The sequence below is a fragment of the Chionomys nivalis genome, chromosome 14 (assembly GCF_950005125.1).
Source record: "Chionomys nivalis chromosome 14, mChiNiv1.1, whole genome shotgun sequence".
Lineage (NCBI taxonomy): Eukaryota > Metazoa > Chordata > Mammalia > Rodentia > Cricetidae > Chionomys > Chionomys nivalis.
Window position 1 is genome coordinate 1,815,558 of NC_080099.1, and position 18,438 is coordinate 1,833,995.

The window sequence follows — 18,438 nt, forward strand, 5'->3', positions numbered from 1 at the left end:
GGCCCAGACACAGTGATTGCTACAGGGCCAGTCTCCATTTTTCTGAAGTTCCTTGGTCTCATTCTACAACAATGGAGGATCTGTAAGAAGAGTCACACAGATGAGTACTTTCCTCATTTCCTCGCCCATAAATGAGTTGCTTTTTTTTCTTAAATCAGGATTTTTTCCAGAGATTTTAAACACTTCTCCACATTTTGTATAATTCTGTGATGTCTCAACCTCATACCTGAAGGAAATACTCTTAGGGTAACATCTTACCTATTCATCTTTTCTCTTTAAAGGAAGGAAAGTGAAGACAATTCTCATCCTCTCTGAATTTTGTGTTGCTTGCAAACATAATTGTTTGATTACAATTACAATATGATACACATAGTGATCCTCAGGAGAAGGGGCAAGAAAACTTGGAAACATTACATGGGGACTGTGTCTGTTAATACATTAAAGATTACCTCAAGACACAGTCAATAAGACAAAACAGCAACCTACACAATAGGAAAAGATCTTCACCAACACCACATGAGACAGAGGATTGATCTCTAAAGTATATAGAGAACTCAAGAAATTAGACATCAAATAACAAACCAATTTAAAAATGGGGTGCAGATCTAAACAGAGAATTATCAACAGAAGAATCTCAAATGACTGAAAGACACTTAAGGGACTAATTGCTCAATATTCTTAGACATCAGGGAAATGCAAATCAAAACAATACTGAGATACCATCTTACATTAGTCAGAATGGCTAAGATCAAAGCCACCAATGATAGCTTATGCTAGAGAGAATGCAAAGTAAGGGGAACACTCCTGCATTGTTGGTGATAGTGAAACTTTTGCAGCCACTTTGGAAATCAATATGGTAGTTTCTCAGAAAACTGGAAATCATAATATCTCAAAACTCAGCAATACCTCTCTTGGACATGCCCGAAGGATGTTCAATCATACTACACAGACATTGCTCAACTATGCTCTTTACTTAGCAGCATTATTTGCAATATCCAGAACCTGGAAACAATTTAGATATCCCTTGGGAAAACAGCAGTCTTGACTGAGGGAGCCATTATGGGGCTAATAAGAAACCAGACACTAGGAAGATTCCCAGGAATTCACAAGGATGACCTCAACTAAGACCCTAAGCAATAGTGGATAGGGTGCACAAACTGTCCTTCCCATGTAATCAGACTGTCATCATAGAACCTTCATCCAGCAACTGATGGAAGCAGATGCAGAGAGATCCACAGCTAGCACTGGTTTGAGCTCCCAAAGTCTAGTTAAAGAGAGGGAGGAGAAATGAGCAAAGGGGTCAAGACCTTGATGGGGCTACCCACTGAATCAGCTTCCCTGAGCGAAGGGGAACTCATTGAATCAGGACTGACAACAGGGACCCTGCATAGGACCAAACGCTGGGAAGTCTGTGGGAACACGGACAGTGAGACCAGGATTTATTTCTAGTTCCTGTACTGACTTTTTGGAGCCCATTCTCTTTGGAGGGATAATTAGCTTGCTCAGCCTAGGTATAGTGTGGAGGGCCTTGGTCCTGCATCAAAATGGTGTGTTAGACTTTGTTGACTCCCTGTGTGAGGCCTTATCCCCTCTGAAGAGTAGATGTAGGGGGGGGGTTGGTGGAAAATGGAGGGATCAGGAGGAGGAGCAGAGGGAGTGGGAACTGGGATTTGTATATAAAATGAGAAAAGATTGTGTTTTTTAAAAATTAGCTAAAACACACACAAACAAACATTAATTAATTAATTAATGAAAACACATACAAACATAACCTTAGAGGGCACCATACTATATTGCTGTAAAATTAAGGAAAGAAAGAAAAAGCACTTTCTAGTGGAGTAGTTTGATCAGGAGCAATGTTAAATTCTGAATTCTCTATTTCTGTCATCATGTCTTCCCTCTGTCTATACTCTGTGGTTACTAGACTGTAACCTCTCTGTTGCCTGATGTCTTCGTGTATCTGATGTCAGTTATGCCTATATGTTCTTTGTCTGTTTGTACTTGCATCCCTAACAAAGAAATTAGCTCTCTATATATTGAACAGCATAGAAAACATGGCAAGGATTAGAATGAGAGAAACCTATAACAGAGTAGGATATTTGAAAGGTTAAAAAAATGGTCATTAGAAACATGTAAGTATGTATTTTATTTTGCGTTTTTCTTTTAATTTCTGTTTGTATAATGGGGTGAACATGTGAAGATCAGAAGACAAATTGTGAGCCCTGGGGACTAGATTCAGGTCATTATTTTTGTGAAGACTGCCTTTACCATCTAAGGCATATACATACATATAATACATATATATCTTCAAAATCTATTCAAATTTATTTTAGCACATAGCCAGCATTTGTGGTTCTGTTTGGTGTATGACTTGAACATTCACGAATAAAGATTCTGGGTCAAACTACAGTGTACCTATATGTTTATATTATAACTTTCCATTAATTTTTATCATGGTATAACATTCTAAATACTGTACAAAGGGAATCTATGCCAGTTTTACTATTTACTATGTAAAAGCAACTGAATTTCCATTTATTTCAGAGTTTCCAACTAACCTCAGACAGGGTACTCTTTAATAACTGCAGATAATTTTAACAATCTTTTCTTGTCTATTGGTTTATCACCAATGAGGTCCAGAAACTCATCTTGACATATGGATTAACACAGCTCTTGCTGCGTTTCTTGATGAAGGCATTATTCCCTTGGGAACTAAAGTTTCTTGATCAGCACATGCCATTAAGAGAAGTATTTTCTAGTTCAAATAGAGGGAAAGACCTTTTTATTGTGCTTATATCCTGAAATACCTAAATCCATAGATACTGACCATGTGAGGAATAGCATCGCACAGTTCTTGCTGAATGCATGCATATACTACATCCTAGAAAATCTATTCTTGGTGTACAATGGGTTTCCTTAGCTGGTGAGATACAAAGTTCATTCAGAAGTTCATTCTGACATCATACCAGGTCAACTTCTTTAGATGATAGATTGCAAGCATAAGACAACAAATTTCATGCATGTTGGCCATTGACTCATTTCATTTGCTAAACAGTTTATTGGTGAGACACAATTTTCTGCAGAATGTGAAGACAGAGATGCTCTCCAAACCCATGGGTAGTGGGTTTGGTAGTAAAATAGAGAGTTAAAATATATACACTTCAGAAAACAAGCAAGATAGTGAGAACAGGCTGTGTTTCTTTTGCTGTGGAGCACTTCCACAGAGCCATTTTCTCCAGGGAAAGGAGATGTTCAATGATGCTGTGGAGTCCATACATGATTCTCATAGCCATCCGATGGGAAAAGGAACAGAGAGTGGCTGGGTTGGAGTGTGGAAATTGGCCTTTATGAATGAATAAATAATCATTGGATTATTTTGCTTTTCTCCCACTGAGATTTCTTGTTGATAATGTTTAAAAAGAACACAGACATACTAAATTCTATTTCAACTTAGAACAATATTCTCATTCTTTTACCTCAAGTCCTATTAATAAAAGATTTTGGGTCAACCCCCTTTTATTTGTTACTGAATTGTTAAACATGGCACTGAAGTACTGGAGGGTGTCACTTGTGGCAGTGTTATTTTGCCTGCATAGGGAATGATCAGATATGTTGCTCACAAATGTCTCTGCTGGCAAATGGATTGATTATTTGGCCCTATGTGCAGCATTGTCAGAAGTGTGGATGTGGGTTTAAAGCTCTCATCTGGTTTTTTAAGGAACCTAGTACTTTATATCTTCTGTGCCAGAAGCAAAGACCTGTATTTTGAGACCTGTATTTTATTTATCTTAAATTCACAAATCAAGTAAAATATTCACCTTTGCAGGGCAAGTTCTGGATCTAGGAAATTAACCTAGTGAGACTTGCAAGCCCCAGGTTTAGAAGCAATTAGCATTTCCTTTGTTAGTTAACAATCACAGACCCTCAGTATTTTCTTATCAGCTAGGGATATCTCCAGACCAGAATTCTAGCATCCTACCTGCCAGTCCTCTTCCTGTTTGCTATATAACAGCTCTTGAGGAATAATAAAGTGGGCATTATATATATATATATATATATATATATATATATATATATATATATATATATATATGTCCTGTTGTTGTGAATGCTGGAAATAACATGTATACATTGGGTATTTATGTAGATTATGCTGGAGATTTTATTAAAAGTTGAACATGAACTGATTATTTAGATGTTTTATGCCAAATCATTTAATATGACTCTGAGTTATGATTCTACTGCAGCTGAGGTTAAATTATTTCATAGTTTGTGCTCCTAGATGTTATTGGCCCAAGTCTTATGTTGGAGGAGGCTACTTGTTGGTTGCTGGCTGCTCATCAGCTCAGCCCCAAAATAATCACACAGAAACTTGGCCCATTACCTTTAGCTTCTTATTGACTAACTTTTATATCTTAACTTAACCAATCTCAATTAATCTGTGCATCACCACGAGGTCATGGCCTACCAGTAAAGTTTCAGCACATCTGTCTTCAGCAGCAGCTTCATGGCTTCTCTCTGACTCTGCCTTCTTCCTTCCAGCACTCAGTTTAGTTTTCTTAGCCTATATCTATTCCCTGTGCAGGTCCAAAACAGTTTCTTTATTAACCAATGGTATTCACAGCTTAGAGAGGGGAATCCCACATCAGTCTTGCCTCTTCTTTTCTTTCTTCAGCACAACCTAACATAAAGTTCTACATTTAGAAATTGGCCTGATAAAAGTATCTTAGGATATAATCTATTGCAATAATGATGAGTATTCAATAAGGAGGAATCTTCTGGCTTGAGACTCCTTAAAGCTGAACAGCCTTCAACTCTCATTTTTATACACTAATGGAAATGTAGTGGATGTACATGTATATTTTACAAGTTTAAGTCACTTTTCTTACAGATTCCTAATACACATTTATTTTTGATGCATTTTAGTTTGTATGCTTTCTAAGTCTGAGTGAGTTGAAGCATCATGCTCAGAGTAGTAATGCCTCAACCCTCAAATCACTTCATGTGTTTGGAAAGTATCTTCTTTACACAGTTATTATAAAGATGGTGAGAAATTAAAGAAATGGTTTATTAGTTTAGTTTGGCAAGCAAATGCATTGATATAAAATTTCTGGGTCTGAGTAAGGTTACAAATCTAATTGTTAACATATGTTCCATGAAATTCTTGGTTAATTGCAAATTTAAAATTTCCTAGTTAACATTTTATAAATCTCCCTGGTCATCACAAGCCCAGAGGTATTCACCCATACATGTTTCCTTGGACTTCCCATTTGGATAGCTTGGCTTTTCTATTTCTGATTTTTTTTTTCGAATTCATGTTGTTCTCTAAATGGCCAAGGTGTAATGTTAATATTGCAGAAACTCTACTATGTTCTTCACAAAATAACAACAGCAAAGCATCACCAGTAGGAGAGACCACTTCTTCAGAGCCCTGCTGTGGCCACTAGGCTTCATTATATTCTTCCTAAGAACTAGTCACTATGACTAGGCTCCTTTCTGGCATCTGGGTCATCACCCTTGCCACTATGCAATCATGCATTATATACTTTTTAGAGTACAATGTATAAGTGTGTGAGTGTGTGCTTGCATGTGTGTATGTCTATGTATGTGTGTGTGTGTGTGAGAGAGAGGTCTTTCCCAGAGGAGTCAGGAGAAAGTAATTAGCTCTTAATAAAACTAAGCCCTAAGATATATGTATTAATGATCTATACAAACAAAGCAATTTTAAAGTTTAAAATATGCCCAAGGATTTCATGGAGTGTATACTACCAATTCCATTGTTTAACCCTTTACAAAGAACTGTAGGCAGCTAAGGGATGCTGAGGGCAGTAAAAAGTCTTTCCCATAGAAGGTCACACCTGTTGGTTATCCGATATCAAGCGATCCACACCAAAAACAATGGTGTTTTAAAGTGCCTTCAGCTTCTAAAACAACTTTTTCCCTTTTCTCTTCACTCCTCCATTTCTCCCACAAGATCATTCTAAAAGATGTGGTACTGATTTTAAAAGACAGTTTTTCCCCTTTTGCTTCTGATGAGTGTGTGGGGTATTCAAGTGAACACAGAACACACAATGGACAGCGTGAGGATAAACATTGCTCCCTGACTCCTTCATCTTTCATTAGTGTGGAACAATCTCAAATGCTTATGTTGAATATATTCACCAACTGGGACAATTAAACACTTCCATGCAAAACAAACTTCTATTTCACCCAGACTTCCTTCTAAATGAAAAATACACTCAAATTGACAGTCACACATGTATGGCTTCTAGTTGTCCACTGTGGGAATTTAATTTTTCATGTCTATGAAGTGCTGCTTGGTGTGGCCACATGACTCACCCTGCTCACATTTAAACAATCACCTTGCTCAGACATGCAAAGGTCTTAGAATTCTTGGTTCATTGTCTCTCTCACTATAGCACATTGAAAGAATCCTGATTCTACATAGAACACACATCAGGGGTTTGTTTAAAAATATATTTTTTTTAAAACTCACCTCCCTGAGAATAACATTTAGTGTCTCCTTGAGGTTGACAAAGTAGCATTATCAACAAGAACACTGAATCATTGTGATGCAGGTGGTAATGAGACCACAGATGAAAAAAAAAAACATTAAATGAAATGAGGTTTTACTTTAACAGCTCATGGAAGAGATCATGAAAATTCTCAGCAAGCAGAGACAGGCAGAAAAATGACTATATGAAGCTAAAGACAAGAGCTTTCCTGATTAAAAAATCAAAAGCATGGTGTTTAAATATGAATTACCCTGCTAATGCTCACTATGATAGTGTGCACGCCTTATATGCCTCATTAAAACGCACATTTTACAGACTCTCTGGCACGTGCATAGATAATTTATGTAATCTAATTGCTCAGGAACTGGGGATTTCACTGCGGATACCAGCTGTGGCTGCTGTCCAGGGGAGAGGACGCTGAGTTCCAAGAGCTCAGCACTCTCTGCTTGGTTTTATGCAGCATTTAATTGGTTGCTCAGAGATATATTGCAATGAACATTAATTAGCCTTTAAATATTTTCCTTGAGTGACAATTTATTCGTTAATTTTGGTTTAAAAAATTCTAAAGGATAGAAAGGGAGCTGATGGATTTGAAAGCAATAAAAATATGTGGTTCAGAATCGGACTAGTTGTTTTGCATACAGGCTTTCATTTCTAAACCTACTTGAGGTGAGGACCTATCACTAACTTATAGAATAAAAACTTGGATCAAAAGGAAAATTGAGTCCTCAGCAACAATACAAATTACAAAATGTACACTACTTGGCTTATTTTGATCTCAGCAAGTTATAGTGTATCTATTAGTGTCTCTCTCTAACCTGTGTGTCCATTTTTCTCACTTGCTATTTTTATTTCTTTGAAAATTTTAGTCTACCTACTTCCTGAACTTTTGCTTTCCTTATGGTTTTATATTTACCATCAACCTTGATTGGAGAAGAGGTTCTGGGCTGGTTTCCTGAAAGCTTATTATACTACCACTTATTTCTATATTTTTATATAAAAGTATTTTAAAGATTTACTTATTTATAATTATTTGTGTGAGGGTTGATATTGCATATGTGAACACAGGTGCTGGTGGAATCCCGAAAGGGAACCAGATGCCCTGGAGCTGGAGTGACATGCAGCTGTGAGCCTCCTGACACTTGCTGTGAAGCAAACTTAGGTCCTGTGCAAGAACAGCAACAGCGTGTGCTCCTAACTGTTCAACCATCGTCCCAGCCTAGAGGAACAGAGTTGTAAAGTGAAAATTTCACGTTGATGAATGCACCAAAATCTGTTCTATTATATGTAAGTTTAGCCCTAGGGAAATCGGGCTTTCTTTACATAGGCATGTGAAGTTATTGGAAGAGCTTGGATCTAATTAGGTCCTTTGAGTCATATTTTGTTTTCCCTATGGACATTTAGTTTAAAAACTAGTAGTTAAATATTGAATGATTTCAAATAAACACTTTCAGGTAAGTAAAATAAGAAGAAAATGTGTTTATAGTCAATATGCTTCAGAAGTTATTAGAAAGACTGAGTTTCGTAAATCACTTACAATTACAAATTTCAAAATTAATAGCTTTCCAGAGTGATGCTGTATAATATACAATATAATGTAATACAATACAATGTAATATAACAGGCTATATTTCTAAAAGAAGCAGACCTTTTGTAAGACTTACCTCTCTGTCATTGGTTTCTGTATGACTTGGATGAAAAAACTCAAAACACTGTTGACAATTCTGAAGAATTGTAACCAAGATTCACTATCCTTATGATATATTATAGGCCAGTCTTTGACATTTTAAATTGGAATTCAGGGCATTAAATAACATATCCAAAAATTATATTTGTCAAGATTTATGCAACTATACCAACCTGAAAGTTGCTAAGTTGGTTTCAATCCTTCTTTTCATATTCATCTTCTCTCTCTCTCTCTCTCTCTCTCTCTCTCTCTCTCTCTCTTTCTCTCTCTTTTTCTCTCTCATCTAATGAGTACATGATCTCATGTAGGTAAACTGGCCCTAAACCCACTGTGTAGTTGAAAATGAATTTGAACTCCCAATCCTCCTACTTCTATTGTGAGATTCTGAGAATACATTATGCAATCAAAACCAATTGATAATTTATTAACTACCAACAAATTCTATTTCTTTGATGTTAATGTCTTTCTTTTACTAATTTCTGAATTAAGGTTAAAATATAGCAAGTAATTTCCTTATAATTTGAAGATGAATCAGTAAGTACCTTGCATGAGTTTGAAAAAGAGACTTTATATTATGGGAAGTCAAAATATAATAGATTGCTACAACGAACAAACCTTCAAGAAATGTATCGCTAAAAAAATCCACTTAGTAGTTTAATTTGTAGTTGATAATTGTGTCCCACAGCTATTACAATATTCTATTAATGATTTTAAATGATTGTTATGAATATGGTAGTTTCTTTCAGATTGTTTTAGTTCTGTCAAAACATTCAGATATATTTAAAAAGAAAAATATTTACTAAAACTTTAAAATATTTTAATTTGTTTAAAACTATATTATCCGCAAAAGGTTTTCCTAAAGCAATACACTTCTTAGAGCTCCCAACAAAATAAGCTTTAATAATGATTGACGTCATCCTTCCTATTTTTCTCTAAAATTTTTAAAAGAATACTTTTATTTTTACTTATTTATTTGTTTTTTAAAAGCATTCTTTTCTCATTTTACCTACCAACCCGAGTTCCCTCTTACTTCCCACCTCCCGCTCCCCCTGTATCCTTACACCCAGTCCACCCCCTATGCACTCCTCAGAAGAAGGCTTGTCCTTTTTCCTTAGCATAAAAGCAAATACTCCACTTCATAATTAAACAGTACTTTTTCTGCTTCCTGATAGGGGGCTGGAGAGACAGAACAGGGCTAAAATTATGTTTTGTTACATAATAGGACTTGGATTCAGTTTCCATCAGCTTTGTGGAGCTGCTCACAAATCATATAACTCCAGCTCCAGGAATTTTGGCGTCTCCTCTTTATGATTCCACATACATTTGCACACACACCCGTGTACATATCCTCATACACAACTATACACATGCAAAACTATAAGTAATTGTAAGTCCTGACTACACACATTTTATCTCTATTTTTAGCCCAACTGCAAATAGGCAGTGAGTATTTTTAGACATTTACTGCTACACTCCATCTGAGGTTATTTGCTGCCTGACCCAGTGTCTTCAAGAGAGCAATCCTGTGTTGCAGGTTTGTAGGGTACTGCAGTACATATACAGGTTTATGCCTGATATACACAGTGCTGATATGATTCTGTGATGGAGCTTGCTGCATTATTGCTCTTTAAATTGAATAAGGTAACTCCAATTGCAATAATAAAATATGAGAGTTATTCCAGCAGCTCCACATACATTCTACTGCATTCACCCCAATCTTTAATTTGACAACTTTTCGGGCACTTTATCCTTTCAATGATTTAGCTCCATATGATTAATACCCTCCCTGAAGCTGCCACCTGTAGACAGTCACCTCCCAAGATCAATGAGGAATTTATCGAAGTGAAATTTCTCTCGTTGTGTCTATGTTCCTTAGTTATTCTATGTGGTTCAAATGAATGCTGTTTCATCCCACCCAGGATCCATGAATCAGTTACAAGTTTATTTAGTAAGACATAATAAGAAATTCAAGACTGAGAATGAAGCTAAATGTGGAAAGCAGAAACAAATTAAAGGGAAAAATAGTTTGTTGTGAATACAATCTGAGCCACCATTTAATATTTCATTTAACAAAGAATCTTTGTTTGGAAAGCAGTAAATTATATTTATTTTCAGCTTTAATTATCTATGTAAATTAATAGTGGGAGACTGTAAAGACTTTAGAATTGAACTTTTAAAAAAGTATACATTTTATGTATTTATACATAAAACAACTATATATATCCTTTTATATGTACTATATATCCATATATATAATGTGTATTGTTTTTCAATTATACATTGATAAAGTGATTAAGTCACTAACAAACAAATGTGTATTTTTCTTCTACATTAACTTAAAAATAATTTGGATATATCCTATCTGCCAAATTAGAGAAATATATAGTAAGCCTTATGTTGATAGTGGGGGCTGACTGAGAAGCCATTGATAAAGGCACTGGGTCTTGTTTCTACTTCATGTACTGGCTTTTTGGGACCCTAGTCTATTTGGATGCACAGCTTCCTAGGCCTGGATGTAGGGGAGGAGAGGGCCTTGGACCTCCCACAGGGCAGGGTTCCCTGCCCTCTCTCAAGCGGGGGTGGGGGGGTGGGGGGGTGGGGGGGAGGGTTAGAGGGGAGTGCGAGGGGAATGAGAGGAGAGGGGAGGAAGTGTAAATTTTTTAATGGAAAAATAAATAAAAAGAAATTGACTGCTTTCTGACTCATTGCTTAACCACATATATATGGTCTTTCAATCTGAAATGTTATATGTCAATTTTGGGAGTCATCCAGTATTCATACTTAATGATGTTCAGTTAAAAATGGCTAAGATTTTTAATGCTGTATGTGAGATTGGACAACCAGTGGATAATTGAATGTTAAAAAACATTATTTCTATTCTTGGTTTTACTTCATAGCTTTGATTCTTGTTGACAATTTAAAAAGAATGATGAGTTGTTATTAAAGGACTTGGCCACCGGCACAACTTTAATATTGCACAAAGATGATGTCATCTTTGCCTTAAAGATCATCCTTCGAGCTCCTAATTACCCTTACAGAGTTACTGTGGGGAGAAAAAGGCGACACAGAGACACTAATGTGATGGCTACACTTAAGACAACCTTTTTACCTTACCCTTTGCATCCTAGCTCTGCTTTTATGTGAACAGAAAATAATAGCTCTGCTTTAGGCAGCTCGAATTTTATTAGTCTTTTTCCCCTTAAAACATCACTTTTATTCTTTCCAATTTCAATCACATTGATGTCTTCTTTGTAAATGTCATTAACTTTCAGTTGCACAACAAGATTCTTTATATTAAGTCTCTTGTCTTCTCATTTACTCAAGCATGAAAAGTAAGTCGTCAATGAGAAGATATCACTTTGAGTTTTCCCTGAACTGTTTATGCTTTCGTCTGGTAAAATTATACACCTTTTAGTTTTTTAAAAAATCTAGTTTTATTGTTGGTCTTTTTCACTATATGTTGCTACTGTTTAATGTTCAGCACTTTCACAGTGTGATATGCAAAACATAAACAAATGACAGATGTTGTAAAATTGCCTAATTTGACTAGGAGTAATTGGATAATTTATCTTATCTCAAAATATTATTTAGGTTAAATTTTTCTCTGTAAATGTTAAACATGGAGACAAATTCTGATGACCTAATTTTCTAACATTTCCCATGACTTTGCACAGTTATGGGGGTGCACTATGATCATTAATTTTCTCCACAATATCAGTCAGATGACCATTAAGTATAAAGACTTTGTGATATCAATCATAAGAACTACTAGAAATAAATTAAGTATAAGACCATGCAAAAGAACTGATTGTTTTGTATATGGTTTTGTTTGTTTGTTTTTCAAGTTGTTATTCCCACATCTTCCAGTCACTGGGAACATAGGCATGGTCCACAGCCCCCAGTAAATACATCGAGTTTTTTTTTTTTTTTTTTTTTTTTTTTTTTTTAAGGTGGTGTTTTTTGATACTCTTCCTTGGCAGATGCCAACCAATATATGTCATAGTTTAAATAATAAAAATCATCAAATGGTTAAATCTATCACAGGCTAGTATTTATTTACTGACTTTAGCTTAATATTTATGGAGTTGAAAGGCAAAGACTTCAGAGTTAGTAGGCAGCCACAGAGCTCCTTTAGTCCTGTGGCTACCCAGGAAGCAGTGCATTATTCCCTTACATGGAAAGGCCCCGCTGGTGGCAACCATGGTGGCAGTAACTGTGTGGCTTTGCAGAGGCAGAGCTCAGGGTCTTACCTGCAGGCCCCAGTGGACATCACAGCAAAGCCCTCTTTGGGATATCTCAGCAGAGAATCTGTTTTTCTCCCCATCAAGAAAAAATAATAACCAAAGTCATTGACTTAAATGAAGTAAGTCAATGTGACCTGAGAATGATCAAGGGACTGTTGTGGGATAGAAGTAGTTTGCAAGACTTGTTGCCTAGACTGTGAAAGATCGATGTGCATGTTCTGAGAGCTGTTCTCTGAACTCCTGGAAGGTGTGGGGGGCTTCACTTTAGTCAAAGTTTGAAGTTCATGACTGGCAGCATTGAGGCATCATCAAACTCCAAATTATATTAAGCTAAAACAGTTGGCATTGTAGTTGAGATCTCGAAAGAGTTAGTGAAGTTTCTTTCTCTTTGTCTCTGTCTCTTTCTCTCTCATTCTTGGTGTGCATGTTCTAATTATAAATATCGTTTGAAAAAAGATATTCTGAAAAGAACTTTTTGTTTTTTGCTTCATAATAAAACTTTCAGATCCCTCCATCTCAGTTCATGGGAATCCAGCATTTCAAAATCGTTTTTCAGTTATCTAATATGATATATTAATCCTGTGTGCTTTGTTCTTGAAAATCAAATACATCTAATGTACGGACAGATTTAGTCAATGTATTAGGTTCCTTTACTATTTAAAATATAATTTGTTTAGTTGATATTTCTTCCTCTTTCTTCTCCTCCATGCCCTGTTTTCCAGCTTGTACATCCTATCTCCTGTAGCTTCTTCTCTAGTTTTTGGACAACTTCATAAGCTTCTTAACTTGCTAAGAATTTAATTTGCATATAGAAGCCAGAGAAGCCTTGTTAAATGTGTGTTAGATTAGATTCTTGCTGTGTTTAAAATTCTCTGGTGGTTTTCCATTTCCTGAAGAGTTAATTAAGCTAAACACCTTTATCTGTTCCTCTAAAGTAATACACTGTGTAGCTCTTGGAGTCTCATTTTTTTTTCTGGCTTCTACACTTACAGAATCTTTTTTTGTTCATGAGTCTCAGCATATTGTTTCTTGCATGGGACAAATCAATTTCAGCTTTGTGCTTTATGGAATAGCCATAAAAAATGTGTCATGAAAAACTGGCAAACACTTGAAATCTGAGGCTTTATACAATGTCGTCCAGGCACCTTAATAGAGGCATTAATTGCTGCTGACTAAACATCTCAGGGACAGATATTATTGGCTACTATTTTATAGAGTAAAAAGGATGATGTTCAGAAGAACTAATGATCAGAAAATCATATAGTCAATAACTGGTCATTAAGGATTCCATAGTCTTCCATTTTCCCTTGCCATATTTTGCACATTAACTCAATGGCTATATGTACTACAACCTAGAAAATCAAAGTTTACATGCTACACATGTCAGAAGCTTAAAACCAGATTTAAAGGTGCATAGACTCAACACACCTCACAGCTCTTATTTCAAATGGATTACAAGAGGGTTTATTGTAGAGTGAGATGTAAGTAGGCATGGTTTGGAAACAGACTTGGCTTAGTTCAAACATCGTATTTCAATGTTTCATGAAGTTATTTTATTTACAACATAACAGAAAGCTGTAATCACAATCCATTTTAAATGTACTGATGGGGCTGTCAGTTAGTTTAGACAAAAGTGGGGAAACATCTACTGTAAGTTTGAGATACTATTTGATAAGATTTTTTAGGTTTTGGATCTTGGAAGGTAGCAGTCTCTTAATATACCCCAAAGATATCATATCATAATCACAAACATGTTAGGTCAAACTCAGAGGTGAGAACAGTGAAAAACTGTTAATGAGGCTAGAAGTAGTCCAAGATGATTTGGCAATGGATCCAAAACATTCCGACTCTCTACATAGAAGGAATTTCTTTGCATTGTCAATGTCCTCATAAAATTTCATTGACACTAAAGACTAATTATATAATTATGGCACTAGATTGTGGAAATGAGCATGCTGGTATAAATTTCCATATATTGAGTCACAAAGTTTTGGAGAAATAAATATGTTGAACATATATTCTTTTTTTTTTTTTTTTTTTTTTTGGGTTTTTCGAGACAGGGTTTCTCTGTGGTTTTGGAGCCTGTCCTGGAACTAGCTCTTGTAGACCAGGCTGGTCTCGAACTCACAGAGATCCGCCTGCCTCTGCCTCCCGAGTGCTGGGATTAAAGGAGTGCGCCACCACCGCCCGGCCTGAACATATATTCTTATATGAGTTCAATTTTTCCTCATACTATTATATATATATTGCTTTATTTCTTTTGATATCTGAAATATTTTTCTATACTTTTATTGTCTCTGCAGGAAAGTATACTGTATGTGGGAGCAGAAAGAATAAATGAACTTTCACATAATCTACATCACCCCCTATGCCAGGATATCTACGAATACCTGGATCTTCCTTGGAATTCTTTTCACTTTGTAGGGGCAGGGCATTTTGGGTAATACCAAATATATTTTTTTTTATTTTATGTTATTGGCTATTGGTCTTCATTGGAAGTGAAGAAGTATTTCACTCCAAGAAACTAGTCCTCTTCCATGTTCTGATGCTGGAGAGAAATAAATGTGCACGAGGCTGGTCAAGCAGTCCTTAGGCACTGAGGGTATGTGTGATGACACCCACCAAGTGCTCTGGCACTGAACTTCAAGGAACATTCTGAACCAGGGTCTGTCGAGCACTCCAGGGATCTTCTGACACTATACCAACAAACCCCACTTTATACAAAAGGAAAAATGTACAGGAGGTAAGACAGGTCATCCTGGAGAACAAAACAAGGTACTCTGTTAACTTTTTCTCTCCACAGAACTTCTTCAATCATACCCAAAAGCAAATAGCTATATGATATTATTATAATATAATGTATAATTACATATCGATCCATGCACCTAGCTATTGATTCAACCAACCAATTTATCCACCCTTCCATCTATCAATCCAAACATTTACTCACCCTGCCATGTATCCCCGTATGTTTTAAATCATCTATCTACACACACATTCATCCCAGGAACTGTTTGTATTAAAACTTTCCCTTGAGAGTATTCCATACTTTTTCTAGAATTTGTTTTAACAAATTAGTAGAAAAAAATCATGCTATGTCTGTGTGTTACTGCTATATGAAGTTTTAGATCCACATTGTTTTGTAGCAGATTTTTTTCTGTAAGATATGTGATCTAAAATAATAAAGCTTAAAATGCTTATATTAGGGAATATTTCTAACAGACTGCATGCCTTGAAACAATATTTTGACAGTGCCTTTGAAGCCAGTATTTGGCCTAGAAAACATTTTCATAATGATGGACAAAATCTTTGGCGAAGGTTTTGTGGCTGCAAATTAACAGTGGAGCCGTGCTGAATATTAAACAGGTCTTTAGATGGTCCAGGACGCTGAATCAGACGAGACAGTGCAAAGAAAGGAAGTATTCTCTTGTCTGGAAAAAAAATATTGCCACTGTCTCAGTGCTTGCATGGGTTATTTTGCCTGTGAAAACACATTTTTCTCACTTTTTGATTTTTTTGAAAAAGAAATCTTTCTAAGAATTTCTCTTACTATTGCCTTTTCCCCACTGCTGTATTTGGCTCCTGCAACGATGGTTTTGGTATGATTTTCCTTGACATGTACTCCTTTTCATGCTCATATGTCAGGGTTATAGTCTTCTTTTTACTTCATTTGTACTTTGATTTTGGCCTTCAGTGAAGAAAGCCCAGCTCATCACATGTCTACCTGGTGATTTATTGCACACATGCCTACCAGGCTATGGTTATCTTTGTTTCATCACAGAATTCCCTTTGTTTCATCACAGAATTTCCTCGGAATACTAAATTTCATCGCTCTCTCTTGTTGAGGTTTGCATGTAAAATATTTCTTCAAGGTTTCTCTGTTGGACTGATTGGCAAAATTTACTTAGAATCATTCTAGAGTTTCCACTGGGAGAATATTCTGTAATAATTTTGACTTTTAATTTTGGTTGTGTAAATTTCAAAGTGTTCTCATAAAAATTCAGTACTCATCTCTGCCTCCTTCATCAGCTTCAACTTTTTTGCTTGAGGTTTGATAACTCAGATTTGTACAACACTTAGCTTTTTTCAAGACAATTTGAAAAATAATTCATTTTATTCTTTAACAGCCCTTCAGATGTCAAAATGAGTAGTCCAAAAGTGAGACACAACAGGTAAAGCCCAAAGATGTTACCTGGTTCTTTCTGGGTTACCTAGACAGCTATGCACGGAAACAAGGTTTCTAACCCAACATTTTAAGTTCTTCACCAGTGATACAAAAGCCAGTTGAGCTTTGTCTTACTTTTCATTTTATGGAACAAACATCTGTTATTCAAAGTCTGTAATATGTCATAATTACTCCATATCTCCTATTGAAAATTTACCAACTCATCCTAGCCTAATCAATCCTATAAAAATTACGACCTACGAAATGGCATGAGAGTGGGGATCCCTTCTGTTCTTCCACACTGAGGCTTTTGAAGTTATCACATTTAAGAGAATTGCATTCATGTCCTGGTGAACATTCCATCTTTCAGTGTTATTTCCAGAGCTCTACAAGATACTAGCGAAATTGGAGTCTCAACTCACTTAAATATGCATAATTTTAATAGATACTCCTAAGTAGCCACACTCAGAGAACACATTAGTAACCAGAGACTCTGTACAATTTGTGTTATGCACACCCTTGTCTTCTAATAATTTCCTTGGCAGATTGGTTTCCTCATCTTTATGCTCTAAACACTCACATACTTCTCTTTAAATGCATCAGACCACTTCCCGAGACCCCTTCAAGCCCCACCTGCATCCAGCTATCTGTGCATCTATTTTTAAACAATAGTGCTTTCAGTATTTTATTGTCTAATAGTAATCAAACTTAGACAGTTAATGTTTATAATTTATATTCACAATTTATCCTGTAGAAAGAAGAGAAAGACCAAGCCAATCTAAACCATTTAGGGGTTCATATATCACAAAGTAAAATATGTACTTCAAGTGAAATTTAATGGAGACTTCCCTATTTACCATCTTATATCTTTTCATAATTGGGAATGCACTTGAGAAAAATAAGATACAACATAGGAAGGGGCACATATAGTAAGAAATGAGAACATATAAATTATTATAAAACAGAGAACCACACCAACTGTAACAAGTAACAAGTAACTCTGTGGGCAGAGGCCCCAGAATACACTTACTCAAGCGGTTCATTGTCACTCTTGAGAGTAGATCCCTTTTTAATAAATATCTTCTTTTTGATCTTAAAAAGGTTATTTTGTCATTGAACAAATTTGTGCAAACCTTTATTTTTCATTCCACTACCACAAGTATTACTCCCCTAAGATAATTTGCTCACTTGTATATGTTCATTTTCCTATTAACTTTCTCAAAAGCATTTCTTAATTTTTTTTCTTGCTTAGGTGAGTCACTTTTTCCAACCTAGTTAATACTTAGTAATCTGTGTCTTGTGTTTTCAGATTTACCACAAAAAAAAAAAATAAAAATAAATGATTTCTTGGGATAATAAGACTGGAGAACAGAAATTTTAGAAAAACCCCAAGATAAGGAATAAATTTATTATGTAGCCCTTAACAAGCTTTTGTACCATAGGAGGCTCAGTTTGCAAGAAATGGTCAAATTCATTCCCATTTGTAAGACAGTCTGCATCATCCCTGTGGTCAAGGGACTTCAAGTGATATATGGCTTAACGATGCTTGGATTGTTAGGTTATTTTTATTAAATGAATCATTAAACCTATAAACCTAGAAAGAAGAGCTGGTTAGAGGAGACACAATGTTTCAGGGATGCTTGTTAAGCTCTTTCTGCCCATAATGAACAGAGTTTCAAGACTTTTGATGACTCTTCCAGTATCAATAAAATGTTTTTCTCAGGTAAGTGTGATATATCGCCCTGTTTCTAGACTATATGTTTTATAGCTGGAGAGAGCTGGCATCAAAAACATGTAGGCCATCAGAGACCAGTCTTTATTTTACTT